Here is a 14424-nt window from a genome sequence, read left to right on the forward strand (position 1 = left end):
ACGGACGGACGGACGGACGGACGGACGGACGGACGGACGGATAGGAGGCAGGACTAGATTCTCATGAGCAATAGAAAACCATGAATCCCTTGTATACAATACAGATGATGTTACGGGATGAAGCTCATACTCATGACTCCTCTCACCAAGGTCTTCTGGGAAGTCTGAGTTAGGAGAGCTGATGACAGTGTCATCCCCAAAGCCTCACACCTGTCCTCCTGAGGTCACTGTCAGGGATGCTTCCCAAGAACCATCTACCCTTTCCAGTCTCCCAGCTCAACTTCAGGGCAATGTGCCTCCCAGTCTCAGTCCAGTCCAGCATCAAGCCAACCTCAGTGTAATGAATCCCATGTGGCTTCAAAGGAGTGAAGACCTTGGAGACCCCAAGGACACTTTCATTCTTGCAAAGCTGCTTTCAGCCACAGAGGAACTAAAAAGGCCTTGCCAAGCAAGCCTTGCAGACCTCAAGTCTTCAAGGGTGGCTTGTCACCCCTCAAGAAGGAGAAGGCTGGTCAGCTCTAGTTTATAGGAGGGGTGAAACCACTGTGGGTCGTTTACTAGAGCAATGTAGACTGTCACAGAAAATCAGAGCTGAACAGGACCTCATAGGGCATCAACAACGAGAAAAGGACAGTATTTGACCTTCATAGAACTCTTGCTGCATGTCAAACAGTCCTTTGCATTTTTAAGTACATTATCTAGGGGCTGGAGAGATGGCTCAGTGGTTAAGAGTGCTTGCTGCTCTGGAAGAGGATCAGAGTTTGAATCCTAGCACCCACATATGATGGATCACAACTATCTGTAACTCCACCTCTGAGGAGTCTAATGCCCTTTTCTGGCCTCCGTGATCCTCTCCCCACCCCCTTGTAAATACACAGTTATACAATACATATGTGCATAAACACAAGTGAAAAATTTAAAAACCTCTACTTAAGTACAAATACTTAAGACAAGAAGAAACCAAGACCCAAAGCTCACATAGCTGGTGAGTGGGTCTGGGCCACAGCCAAGTCTACACTCTTAAGTAGAACTCTGGGGATCCAATGCAGCTATAGCTCCTTTTCTGAGACAGGTTTCAAGACCTGGCAGGGAGAAGTGATAAGCAGACATGTGCCTTTCCCTGGTTGGGATCAAGACATTTGGAAACCTGCTTCCCACCATCTTCATCAGTCTGAAGAGGTAATTTGTTCTCTCCCTGCTACGCAGGGCATGAGCGGCCTTTGCTGTCACCATTGCTGATGTTGTACAGTTCATCATTTTGTGAGACTCTTGCCCATTCCTATAAAGTCACAGCACAGTGCAGTGTCCCCGAGTATATGTGTGACAGTCAATACACGGGTTACTTCATGTAGCCTGCATGAAATAGACATGCATTACCTCCAATCTGCAGAGAAGCACTGAGGTTGCGTGGTTAAACCACATCCCTACTGCCCCACAGCTAGGAATGTGAACGAGGCAACTGGATCTCTCTACTCTTGCCGCTGGACCAGATATTCAGAACCTTGAAAAGCAGATAAAAAGATAAAGGGCTTACATTTTCCATGTCTGGTGGTGAACCCATTCATTAAAGAAACTTCTTAAAATAGACTAGAAATGCAGCTTGGTGTTGAAGAGTTTGCCTAGCAGGTACAGGGCCCTGGGTCCTATATATAGTATAGTTCTTGGGGGCACTATACCAGGAATTATCACTAGTTGAGAAGGCTCTGGTTACTGCAATTTTTAAGCCTTCTTTACAAACAGACAATGATCATAAGTATTTCCATTTAACTAATTGCTACATTTAACTCACAAATACGAAAATGCCTTCCCATGTGATTGTGCCATTCATGGACTGTGACAGTGTTTATTTGGTGGCTAGTTCTTGGTTCCTGCCTGTGGGGTGGTGATACAGGCATGCTGGTGACACGTGGAAGTAAGCATTCTCTCCTTTACTCCTGTCACCGGCTCACTGAAAATAGTGTTGGGGGCTCTTGGGGAAGAAGACCAACATCAACACCAGAAGAGGTTCCCCCTGGGCAGGAAGCCAGGAAGGCAAGTCTCTGAGGTTCCTAGGAAGCCATCTTTCCCTTCTCTATGACCAAACTATCAGCCAGGCCCTGCTCACCATGACCATGACGCAAGAGCAACAAGCCTATTGGGAAGAACAGCCTATTGAACCATCTTCCCCTAGAACTGTGATGAGGGTAGAGCCCAATCTGACCTCATGGCAACCATGCAACATGCCCATGACAACCACATGGCTGCCACTCTGATATATCAGCCTCCCAGTGAGAGGATTTGGGTATGCAAGAAGAGATGGTGGAGGAGGCTACCTGGAGGCACTGCTGGAAGGTCTCCTGGAATCCTCACCTTAGTTCTTAGCTAAATTACACCTGAATCAACCTCAATGCTGCTTTATTAGGTGAAGGGCTAGATCCAGATGAGTTTGGGATGCTGAGTAAGAAGCACTGAGGCCATTTGGATGAACTGGGTGAAACACAAGCGAACCCAAGGCAGATAAGAGTGGAGGGAGCTAGGTTCTGGGCTTGATGGCTCACAACATTAATCTTAGCAGTCGGCAGTCAGAAGCAGGTGGATCTCTGTAAGTTCAAGCCAGCTTAGTCTACAGAGTGAGTTCCAGGATATCTGGGATTAGTGAGATACTCTCAAAAAAATAAACACATAAAACAAAATAAACAATCAACCAAAACAAAGAATGGGGGAGTTGAGACTCTGGAATTGGCCCGGCAGACCAGCCTGACAGACTATTAGAAACAAACTCTACCAGGGGTAAGTTTGTAGAGAAATATCTCTTCCTGCCCCCACCACGAGGATCCAGTGTACAACAAATATAAGCTTTTGATAACATTCAAAGCCCTTCTGCCCACGGACCCCTCCTCGCCTGACTTGTTCTCCAACTCAACAAGCTGACCTGCCTCCTGACTTTATCCTCCCTCCTGTCTGAAAGGCTAACTGTCCTTACACTGTGATCCCCATATCAAGTGACATTTCCACATGACTGTGTCCATTCACTTGAGTTTCATGTCCTAGAGGCATTCTCTGTCTCCCTCAGTCCTGGGACTATCACAAGGGACAGAAAGTACCTCTCCTTCCTTGGACAAGACTGTACCCCTAAGGCATCTTCACTAACAGAACCCTTTCCTGGGCTAGAGCCCCAGTGATGAAGAGAAGCTATGCTCTCTTTCCCTGTCCCATCCTGGACAGAGGAGCTCCGTTTATAAAGAAGAGAGTTCTGGTCAACCACTTGCTTAACAGATACCATATAGGAGCCTCAAGCTCTCTTCATCTAGAGTAGGAAGAGCTCAATGTTGCATCTATCTTGTGGGCTTCATAAGGAAGGCTGTGAGGTATCCTCTGTACTTTGCGGTGACATTTGGCATTCATTTGGGAATGGCTGAGGAGCCTCAGAGGTGCATAAGCAAAGAAAGAAAATATACTGTCTTAGAAAGAGCCCCTAGGTATGTTGTCTTGTCTCCATCTATTGGCTTCAGTCCTGAAGGTAGAGGCAACATCTTCTGTAACAGACTGGGGGCACCAAGGGTAAGGGACAAGGATTCCCAACCTCTGTACTTAAGCCTGGATACACATGCAGGGGAGGTATGGAGCTTGTGGACTGTTAGGCCTGACGTGAATATTGAGGCCTAGAGAGGACATGTGTTGTCATTGGGATCCTTCACGCCTGCTGACCAGATGGGACCCAGGATCGTGGGAGAGAGTCCATGACACAATCCCCCAGCCTCCACCATGGCTTCTCCCTTAGGATCAGCTGTTTTTCCTCTGGCACCAACTTCCCAGATTCCCAGCAGACCAGCCACAGGCAACTGGTAGTAAAGATCATGTTGAAACCCTATCCCTGTCCAGTGGCTTGACCCTGGAGCTCTGGCTAGTGTTGGGTACCAGAGACCCAGTTAGGCTGAGGACTCAGCAGGGAGCTGGCTAGGAAAGACTGGGTCTTTCATGTTTGGGGGAAGTTATGCCATCGGAAGTTAAATCCCCTGACTAAGAAATTCAGGGACAGCACTGTCCCCCAAGAGCTAGAAGACAGAAGGACCCTTCCGTGATGGAAAAGATAGTCCTCTAATTGCCATGTGTGATGTCAGAGGCAGACACTTGCTGTTGGAGGAGACACAATCATGTTGTCAGGTCACCAGAGGAAAACATCCGTTACAACTGTGGTTGACTCTGACGGCTACTTCCTGAAGTCAAGATGGAAACTAAAATGCATTAAACATGCATGGTGAATAACTGCAAGGCATTTGGTGTTGTGATCTCTTGTTGTTGCTCCTTCAGTTGTTCTCTTTACACCATGGGTTAGAGGAAAGATGCTTGCACAATATTGTCTCAGCTTAGCCCACTCACTTTCAGAGCTTCAGTGTGGTCTTTGCTAGTCGATGCAAAGTAACAGGGCTCTTCCCACTCTGATGATCTTATCCATGTAAGAAAATCAAATGCGGGGCCCATGATGACCTCTCTTCTCACCTCAAAGCAAAAGCCCATTCAAGAGGGATTGGGTCTCATTCGTTGAGTTGGAAATAGTTCTTGGAGAAAACAGAAACTTGGAGAGTTTCTGTTCTAATTAAGTTTCTGCTGCTTTGATCAAACCTTGACCAAAAACAACCTGGAGGAACAGAGGGTTTATTTGGTTTAAAAGTCATAGTCCATTGTGACTATTAAGCTAGGGCAAGAGCTCACGACAGGAACCAGGAGGCAGGAACCAAAGCAGAGATCAGGGAAGAATGCTGCTTACTGGCCTGTGCAGCCCGATTTCTTATACAACCCAGGCCCTCCTGCCTAGGAGTGGCACCACCCACAGTGGGCTGGCCCTCCAACATCAATCACTGATGAAGGAAATGTCCCACAGGCATACCCACAGGCCAGTCTTATAGAGGCAATTCTTCAATTGACTTCCTAAGAAGTAAGAACCAAATGATTTTGGCTTGCATTGAGTTGAAACAAAAACAAAAGCAAGGGGCTGGTGAGATGGCTCAGCAGGTAAGAGCACCTGACTGCTCTTCCGAAGGTCCTGAGTTCAAATCCCAGCAACCATATGGTGGCTCACAACCATCCGTAACAAGATCTGACTCCCTCTTCTGGAGTGTCTGAAGACAGCTACAGTGTACTTACATATAATAAAAAAATAAATAAATAAATCTAAAAAACAACAACAACAAAAAAACAGAAGCAAAAGCAAAGGCATCAACAAGCACAGTCTCCGTGGCAGTCCCCACTCTAACTTGGCATGAAAGAATAGTTTCTGTATGGTGACTCTGTGATTGTTCTGTCTGGAGACACTTAGAGACCTGCCTGTAACTGTGATGTTCAAGGGGAGAAGGTCCTTGGGTCTCTGCTACAGCTCTGTATAACCAGACTGCTCTGTGTGTGTGTGTGTGTGTGTGTGTGTGTGTGTGTGTGTGTGTGGTGTAAAGGCTTAAACTTTTCTCAACTCTACTTTTAATAATGGTTCTTAAATGCTTTAACCTGCCTTTTAGCCCACCCCCCTACCAGAGGTAGTGGAAAAGAAAGGTTATTGGGATATGGGGGAAGTGGACCTGTTCAGAAATTGTCCTTTGGAGTAAATCTCATCTGTGTTGTCAGGAAATAAGCAGTTCAGTTCACAAGTCAGCAGTGGCAGCTCAACCCACTCACAAACAGATAAACCAGCAGACGGTTCAGTAGTGTTGGAATAGCAGCAGCGGTAGCATAGCCCGGCAGGAACAGGCAGGCCTGAACAGAATTGGTAAGAGTCAGCAGGAAGATTAGGACCACCGGGGACACTAGAAGAAGTTCTCTCTTAATGAAGTGAAGTCAGCGAAGACTACAAGCAAGCCCCTCTCACAGTCCACTGAGCCCTATTTATATGCACTCCAAACATCACGTGTCCTCCACCGGTCTTGCCTCAGCATGTGAGTCCTTATCACCTAGCATTACTCTGTCAATCGGACCCAGTCTATGGAAGCAGCAAGAAGCCGCCAGCCCACCACCAGAAGGTTTTTTTTCCTTGTTGTTGTTGGTTTATTTATTTATTTATTTATTTTTTTGGGCACATTTCTCTCTATGAAGTCATCACAAATGGAGCTCAACAGGGCATATAGGGCAAATCAATACATAGGTGTCATTAGTGAAGAATCCTTCATCCTGTGTTCTTTCACAGTCTTGCTTTAGCAGAACATCCTTTTACCCATGTCGGCTTCAGGAAAAAAATTCCTTCATGTGTTTGCCCCAGCAAAACACCATCTGACACAACTGACTTTCCAAAGAACTCTTAATTAAGTTTCCACTTTGTGTGTGCCTATCTGTCTGTCTGAAAAATGGGAATTATAATTACTAGGAAACAATAGGACCCAATGGAATTGCACTGTGATTGGAAATTCAGTTTAGAAACGTACTTGGTCAAATCCTCAAAGTGTAGGCCTGAAGGAGGATACAGGATCAATGAAGCATCCTTTTCCTAACTCAGCCCACATGATAATACTACCCAGTAGTCACAGGGCTACCAAGTGGCTTGCAAAAACCGTTCCTCCTAGTTCCTGAACAGAGATGAGAGATGATTGGCAGCAGAAGAATCAGAGGGGCACAGCAGAGAGCAGACTTTCTATTGGTGGTGGTTTGGCAAAAACAAGGCAGAGCCAATTATGCTACCAGAATTTGAGAGGCAAATTAATTAACCTCCATCAAATATTTAAATTGCCCCAACACAAATGCTAGGTGAGTCACTATAAAGTATATGAATGAGAATGTGGGGTATGTTTGGGGATATGCAAGGCATTTAACTCTGCAAGATGCAAGAGCCAGCTCTGGGAGGTCTTGCTCTTAAAATTCCTGTTTTCTTTCATTCTTAGCATATGCTCTCACCATAACTGATTACCACCCATTTAATTTCTCAGTCAAGACTCAAAATGGATGTTGGGTCTCTTTTACAGGAGTCAAACCCAACAATCTGTTGAAGGCTTGACCTGTTTTCAGAGTCCAGTGAGCGATGACAAGGTCTGGTAGATCTGAAAACTATTAAAGGTCAGAAGCTAAGTACCTGACAGAGGGCTGGCTGGCAAAATGACTCAGCAGTAAAGGTGATTGCTGCCAAGCCAAATGACCTGAGTTCAAATCCCCCAGAACCCACATGATGCAAGAAGAGAATCCTGCATGTTGCCCTCTGACCTCACAAAAGTGCTGAAGCACACCTCCCAAAGTAATAAATAAGTATGTGTGGTTTTTAAGTGCCCTGAGTGGCAGTGTCACATAAGTGTGGCACACTCCTCAGGGGGTGGGGTTCCTATCCCCATGTTGTAGGTAGGGAATTGAGAATGAGGAGAAGTGAGAGTAGCAGGAGCTTCAATTGGTGATGCAGAACTGGGGGTGGATCGACCATGTATAAAACAAAATAGGGACGGGGGATGAGCATCTTTCATCAGCAGGATACTACTGTTAGTGCTGGTTGTCAATGGCAGGAATCCTTGTTTAGCTCATGATGCCCCTCACCCCTGCACTGTCCAGCTGCCCAGCCGGCATTGGTTGATTTCAGACACACAGTGTGCTCCTCTCTCTTAGGCCTCTTTCTCCACTTTCCTGAAACTCTCCTCCTCCCACCGCCCAGCTTTTAATTCTGGGAAGTACCCATGGAGTTACTCAGTTAACCGAGAGTAGGTCCTGGGGACCACCTGTCAACTGGCTGTGTGAGTCACCTGTTCCCAGGGGACTGACAGGAGCCAGCTGAATCTCATTAATGCCCATGGTGGAAAAGGACTTTGGTGCCTGGTGACTGATTGGTGCCCCTGATCAGGATTCACTTGGCAGTGTGCCAGCATGGTGGCTTCACAGAACTGAGAGCCTGAAGAACTGATGTTCACAGTTGGAGAGATCCTGGAGTTAATGATTGTGCTTCCCATCTCCCGTGCTAGAGGAAGTTTCCCAGGACTCTCAGGCCAATTTGCTAACACTGTGGAGTGTGATCTGACCCACGGGAATGAGGGCTGATTCCTCCAATAGTTATCTCATCTGCTGGCTTTTCTCTGTCTCCTCATGGTGCATCTACAGATGGCCATGTGAAGGCTTTCTTCAGCTTCTATCCTGGAACCTTCACTGTAGGAAGCAGGGATAGGTTGACCCTCAGCACAGAGAAACAAAACAAACAGCAAAATCCCATACAATTTCAAATGTTTATTTTTTTAAATCAAGCCTACCTGTAGACAAATATTCACAGAGATCATGAATGTATGGCCAAATTGGGCTACATAGTGAGTTCCAGGCTAGCCTGAGCTACATAGCAAAGTAACTGGCCTTTATATCCTGGGTGGCATGAGAATTTAAAGAAAGGAATTCTCCATTCCTGGATGACTTCCTGAGATCAGTGTAAACCAACTTTTGGCTGTAACAGACCAAGACCACAAGCAAAGTAGAAATTAAGATAGCAGAAAGCTTGTTGTGATCGAAGTGCCTTGAACTAGCAGCAACATCACTTCTTAACCTACACTGTGGATGGTCAGGATCCTCCAGAAATGATGAGGGGTTTACAATTATGTGAGCCTGGGTTCAAGACTTGTCTCTGACATTACCCAGTCATATGACTTAAACACATTGATAATGCCCTGCTTGTGAAAGAGACAACATCAGTGGAAAGGGTTTGGGCATTTAGACAGGACAGACCTCAGGTTTGAATTCCACTTTACTACCTACCAGCTTTGAATGGATGAGGAGGACTTAACTGAACAGAGAGGGAAGGAGTGGGTTTCATGGGAGAGGCAAGCAGATGGCAGCCATGTTAGACTATAGGGTCTGATAAAGAAATGACTTTGGCTTTGACTCTGAATGGAAAGCCACTGCAGGGTTTGGGGCAGAAGGATGATGAAACATACCACGTTCCTAAAGGAGCTTTCTGGCTTCTGGACTAAAATGTGATGGAAGTAGAGGTAAGTAGAGGGAGGGTAGGTCTGCATCCCACAGCATCTAGAAGAGAGAGGACAGCACAGGCAGAAGTGATGAACAGGCCCAGTGTGTGTGTGGGGGGGGTGGCAGGGCATGGGATCTACTGGCATGCCAAGCTTATCATTCTATAATGGAGTAGTGGTTGGTAGGGGCTGTCTAGCCACTGATGAAGCATCACATGCTTATTATATTCGACAATGAGTTTCCTGCACAGAGTCTAACTCAGCACCGTAGTGAAGGAAGATGATGAATCTGGGCAGCTTCTTGGCAAGCTGTACCAATGGTCTCCATTGCAATGGCCTCTTCTCCACCCTCCTCTTCAGCCCAATTGGTCTGACTCCACAGCCATGTAGGTCAGCTACAGTCAGCTGGATGGAAATTGCAGCCACTGGACAAAGGTGTCAGAGAGTGAGAGAAACGTAGAGACAGAAGCAGAGGGGAGACGAGAATCTCAGGTTTCTATTGGTGTAATAAACACCAAGACCAAACACAACTTGGGAAGGCAAGGGTTTATTTGGCTTACTCTTTATCGCCATCCACCATGAAGGGAAGCAAGGCAAGAAGCAAGACAGGAGCCAGGAGGGAGGAACTTAAACGGAAACCAGGAAGGAATTCTGCTTTCTCCCCTGCTCCACATGGTTTGCTCAGGCTGCTTTCTTAGACAACCCAGGACACTCTTCGTAGGGTAGCACTGCCCACAGTGGGCTGAGCCTTCCCATGTCAATCACTAATGAAGAAAATGCCCCCACAGGCTTGCCTATAAGCCAATCAGATGTAGGCATTTTCTCAATAGAAATTACTCCTACCCAAATGTCCCTGGCTTGTGCAAGTTGATACAAAGTTAACCAGGACAAGGAGAAAGACATGCTTAGTCAGTGGCCTGAAAACTCACTTGTCATTGATGGGGGTGGCAGATCATGATGGGGTAGTAGTGGCAAGGTTGAGGTCCAAAGATGAGGAAATGGAGCCTCAGCTTTTTTACATGATAACCCACAGCTAGCATTGGTGGAGATGCTCCCCACTGAGATGAGCCACATGGGCTGACTGGCTCAGCAGGGATAGACTGCAACAGGACCTCTGAAAGCTGTGCAACTGAGGGCATGCGTTCTTCCATAGGCGCTAAGGATCCAGGTTCCATGCCAGCTTGCTGTTGGTAGCCTGGTAGTTCTTAGGAAAGAAATGGCTATGTGAGGGTAGTGATTCCAGGGTCGAAGGGGCATGGGTGAGAGCTAGGGTGAAGGAAGTTGGTAAGGGGAGACATGCTACAGACGTGAGTGTGCTTCCGAGAGAACCAAGAGGAGACTGTGGCTGGGGTCTGCAGGAGGAGAAGCAAGGGAGCCACGGAAAGGGGTGAGAAAATAGAGCCCTTCTCCTGTCTGAAAGACATTCTTCCTTCAAAACTAGTTATCCTGTTGGGGGATGGAGAGCTAGTAGAAGAGCGGTTGGGAGTGGGCACGCATGCCTTTAAGCCCAGCACTCTGGAGCCATAGGTAGACAGATCTTCAAAGGCAGAATTCAAAGGTAGCCTTGATCTACAGAACAAGTTTTGGGACAGCCAGGACTACACAGAGAAACCCAGTCTCAAAAAACAAACAAAATCCCCCAACCCAAACCCAAACAGCTAGTGATCCTTAGCCATGGTGGTCACTTTAGATCCCTGTCCTGGGCAGAGACTCCAAGGTGCTCGTGGTGTCACAGCTGTGGTTACTCATGCCTCAGCTATAGCTTACACTGCTACTGTTGGTTCACTCATGCAAGAAAAACCCACACTTTGTTCAATATGTGTAGGTATGAGCACAGGTGCTCTTGCACACACACACACACACACACACACACACACACACACACATACCAACCCCTTTGGATTCATAGAGATTTAATCTTAAGAGAATAATAATAATAAGTTTATTATTTTATTATAAGTTTATTATTATTAATAATAAGTAATTATTGTTTTATTATAAGTTTATTTTATTATTATTATTATAAGTCCTCAGAGCCTCCTCATCATCACTTTTCTTCAGTATCTGCGCTACAGAGAGAAAACCTGGTACAGTTGAGTTTTACTCCAGCCTAACCTGTAAGCACTGTATTCTAGTCCCTCTGACAGAGGACCCCCTTCCTACCACTTAGCCATGTGTGAGCCCTGAGTTTCCATCTTTCCTTCTGTCAAGTATCATTTTTCAAAACTTGGTGAAGTCCTGTCTGTTAGAAACTATAAGGTCCAGGTCCCCATGCCTTGTTTCCCTCTTCATTCCACCTCCAGCCTCCCAAGCATCCTGTGAACACTGGCCAAGCTCTGGTTGCACATCTTGCCACCCACACACACTCATCCCAATCCCAATGAGAGCCCCAAGGAAAGGATGAGGTCTCTCTCCACTGTGCCCCACAGTGCCTCAGCCTGGGTGCTGCCCAAGAATTACTCAGACTTGAGGGCTGCGCCAGGGAATGTGATCCTTAAGGGCAGAGATCAGAGCAGATTAAGCACATCACATGTTTACCAAATGATAGCACTGAGGCACAGCGAGGGGTGGGCAGGGTAGTAAGCATGAACACCCGGGATTACAGGTGCTGGGGCTAAGCTCACTGCCCAGCAAAGTTGATCTCAGAACTTGAGACACACCTACCCTGCCGATCTGGCCTGTAGCAGCTGCCATTGACTGACTACTACAGATTTAGCACCTCTGCCTGTGGCCATGAATGAGCTGTCTGGGTGCTGAGTTGATTGCTCAGCTCTTCTGCTAGGGATGACCTGTAAGGAGAGGAGAAAGAAGAAGCCAGAGTCATCAGGGTGTGGGGAAAGGGGATTCTTACATAGCATGGAGTTGTGAAGACTCTGGGGATAAAGAAGACCTGGAAAAAAAAAAATTCAAGCCCCTGTCCCAAGGGCCGATCAAGGAGGCAGAGGTTTGGGGACAGAAGGAGAATGCTGTGTTTGTTTGCAATCAATTTTAATATCAATAAACACGCTTTACTTATAACCAAGGCTGGCTTTGCTCATAAGTGAGCTGAGCTGCCAGGACGGTTCATTGTGGTTGCCCCCAAGAATACATTAAAGGTCGTCTCACCAAAGGCTGTAATACCCAGCAGTAAACCTGATACTGTACAAGGGTTGCATTTACGGCCACTTGTGGTGGGCCTAAGAAAGAGGAGGTTAAAGAGATCAGAGCTAGTTTGCAAAGAGATGAGAGCTAGGCTTGGTGAGAGGTAGTCAGATCGGACTTAGAGACACGTCGCTCCTCTTTTCTACCCCTCCCTAGGTGGTTATTAAACAGAGACATGATGGGGCACCAAGTCCTCAATGTCACCTTCCACCTATGTCCCAGGCTCTACAATAGACATCTCTGTCCCTCCCTTATTCTAGGGGCATTTGATAGGTTTATATGACCTTGTCTGGAAAATTCTTCCTGCCTTGTAGGAGACATTGCTATGTCCCAGGGATGTCACCAGAACTTCTAGAGTACAATCTTGGCCCATGTCCTCCCCAGTGGCGGGAGGTGACGCTGTACAACCTTGGCCCATGTCCTCCCCAGTGGCAGGAGGTGATGCTGAAGGCTTCCTTTAAGTTTCCAAAGCATGAAACTCTTAACCCTAACTACAATTGGAGCTATCTGAAGGACACAGTGAGTCCTCACCCCTTTCAGAGAAAACCAGAAGCTGTTTCCAATGATAGAAGGGAGAGTTTAGTTCTATGACAAGGAAGGGCCTCTGCTCCTTCATATTTCTTAGAGGCATTGTAGGGAGCATAATGGAGACATTGCTATAATATTACAGGAATAGTTACTCACCCTCTGACACCATTTAATAAACATCTGCGGAGCAACTGCCATATACCATGTATTGTGCTAAGGGCTGATGTCCTTGTCCTCACATGGTTTAGGGTCCAATTTGTTCTCCTGGAGAGTATTCAGATAAAACAGTCAAGGCTGGAGCTATGTCTCAGAGGTAAAGAACACTGGCTTCCAGAGGCTCCTGGTTCAATTCCCAGCACCCACATGGAAGCTCACAACTGTCTGTAACTCCAGTTCCAGGGGATCTGATACCCTTAAACAGCCATGCAAGCAAAACACCAATGCACATAAATAGAAAAAGAAAGAGAGAGGGGGGAGAAGAAAGAAATAAAGAAAGAAAGAAAGAAAGAAAGAAAGAAAGAAAGAAAGAAAGAAAGGAAGAAAGAAAGAAAGAAAGAAAAAGAAAGAGAGGGGGAGGGAGGGAAGGAAAGAATCAAGAGGAGACAGTGATTCCAAGGGTGTGACAATGACAGTGGTAGAGGACTTGGAAGATCTGATGGGAACAGACACAGTGACCCTAGTCAATACTTCAGAAAGGGAGCAATCTGGAAGCTCCCTGGAGGAACTGGGGGGATTAAAAAAAAAAAAAGTTAGGCTAAGGGCTGAGGTTGGAAGAGAAAGAGATGTAGATGTTTCAGAGTGTCCCAAAGGAATCAAATCAAGTCCAGCCCATTCGAGATGATCCCCAAGGCTCCTCTGACTTCCAGCAGCCACACACTGGTTAGTGAGGACTTGCTTGGCACTTTTTTTTTTCTGAGTACATCAGAAAAGATGTAGTGATGTTGTGAGCTCCAACACAGAACATAAGGTGTTTGTCCTATGGAACTCCTTCCCTAGGGAGGCAGCTGCCTAATAGGCCAGAGGGTGAACATAGCTGCCTAACATCTGCTTACTCTTGAGACAGCATCCCAGCCCTCGTCTTCTGTCTACTCATGTCCTCTGGTGTGTAGGAGAGGCAGTATCCCCTGTTGGTACATGTCCAGGGTGCACCTTATTCAGTTAGCATCATACACAGAAATTGTTGGCACCCCACTGAAGCCTGCTAAAGTGCCCACACAGCTCCTACTCCAAATAACTTTCTATCAGGGAGCAGCAAACTACGGCTCACAGACCAATTATGCCATTTTCACATCATCTATAGCCGAGTTTCTATGTAATGTGTATTATATTCATAAATTGTTGTTTGATCTCACTGAGAAACTGATTGTGGAAGCAGGAATGACCCCTCCTCTACTTCAGAGCCAAGTCTGGGGATGTCCCTCAAACAGTGACAGGAAGGACGAGAACACCAAGTTAGTCCCTTGTTAGCAGTGTGCACTCTGAAAGCACCGAGAATGTAAACTATTCCCACAGGGGTTACTATTGTTTCTCCCATGATATAAAAGTGCCTGCGTCAGGGGAGAAAAGCTGATTGAGTCCCGTGAAGTTCAGCCGTGAAGAGAAAGATCAATCAGGACTGCCTCAACTTCCCAGTTGGTTTCTGCTGGATGCTTTGCTGGCCAATTGGATGATGTTATCTCTGTTGCTCTTTGTTCTTTTCTTTGGAAGCTTCATCCCAGGGGACACTCTGGACCGCCTGGGAATTCCAGCTGATTGACTTGAAGGGGTTTCTCTTGTTGATTTCAGTTGGTTTGAAGAATTTTCTCTCTCTCTCTCTCTCTCTCTCTCTCTCTCTCTCTCTCTCTCTCTCTCTCTCTCTCTCTCTCTCTCTCTC

This window comes from Mus pahari, chromosome 5 (genome assembly GCF_900095145.1).
Source record: "Mus pahari chromosome 5, PAHARI_EIJ_v1.1, whole genome shotgun sequence".
In the NCBI taxonomy this organism is placed as follows: Eukaryota; Metazoa; Chordata; class Mammalia; order Rodentia; family Muridae; genus Mus; species Mus pahari.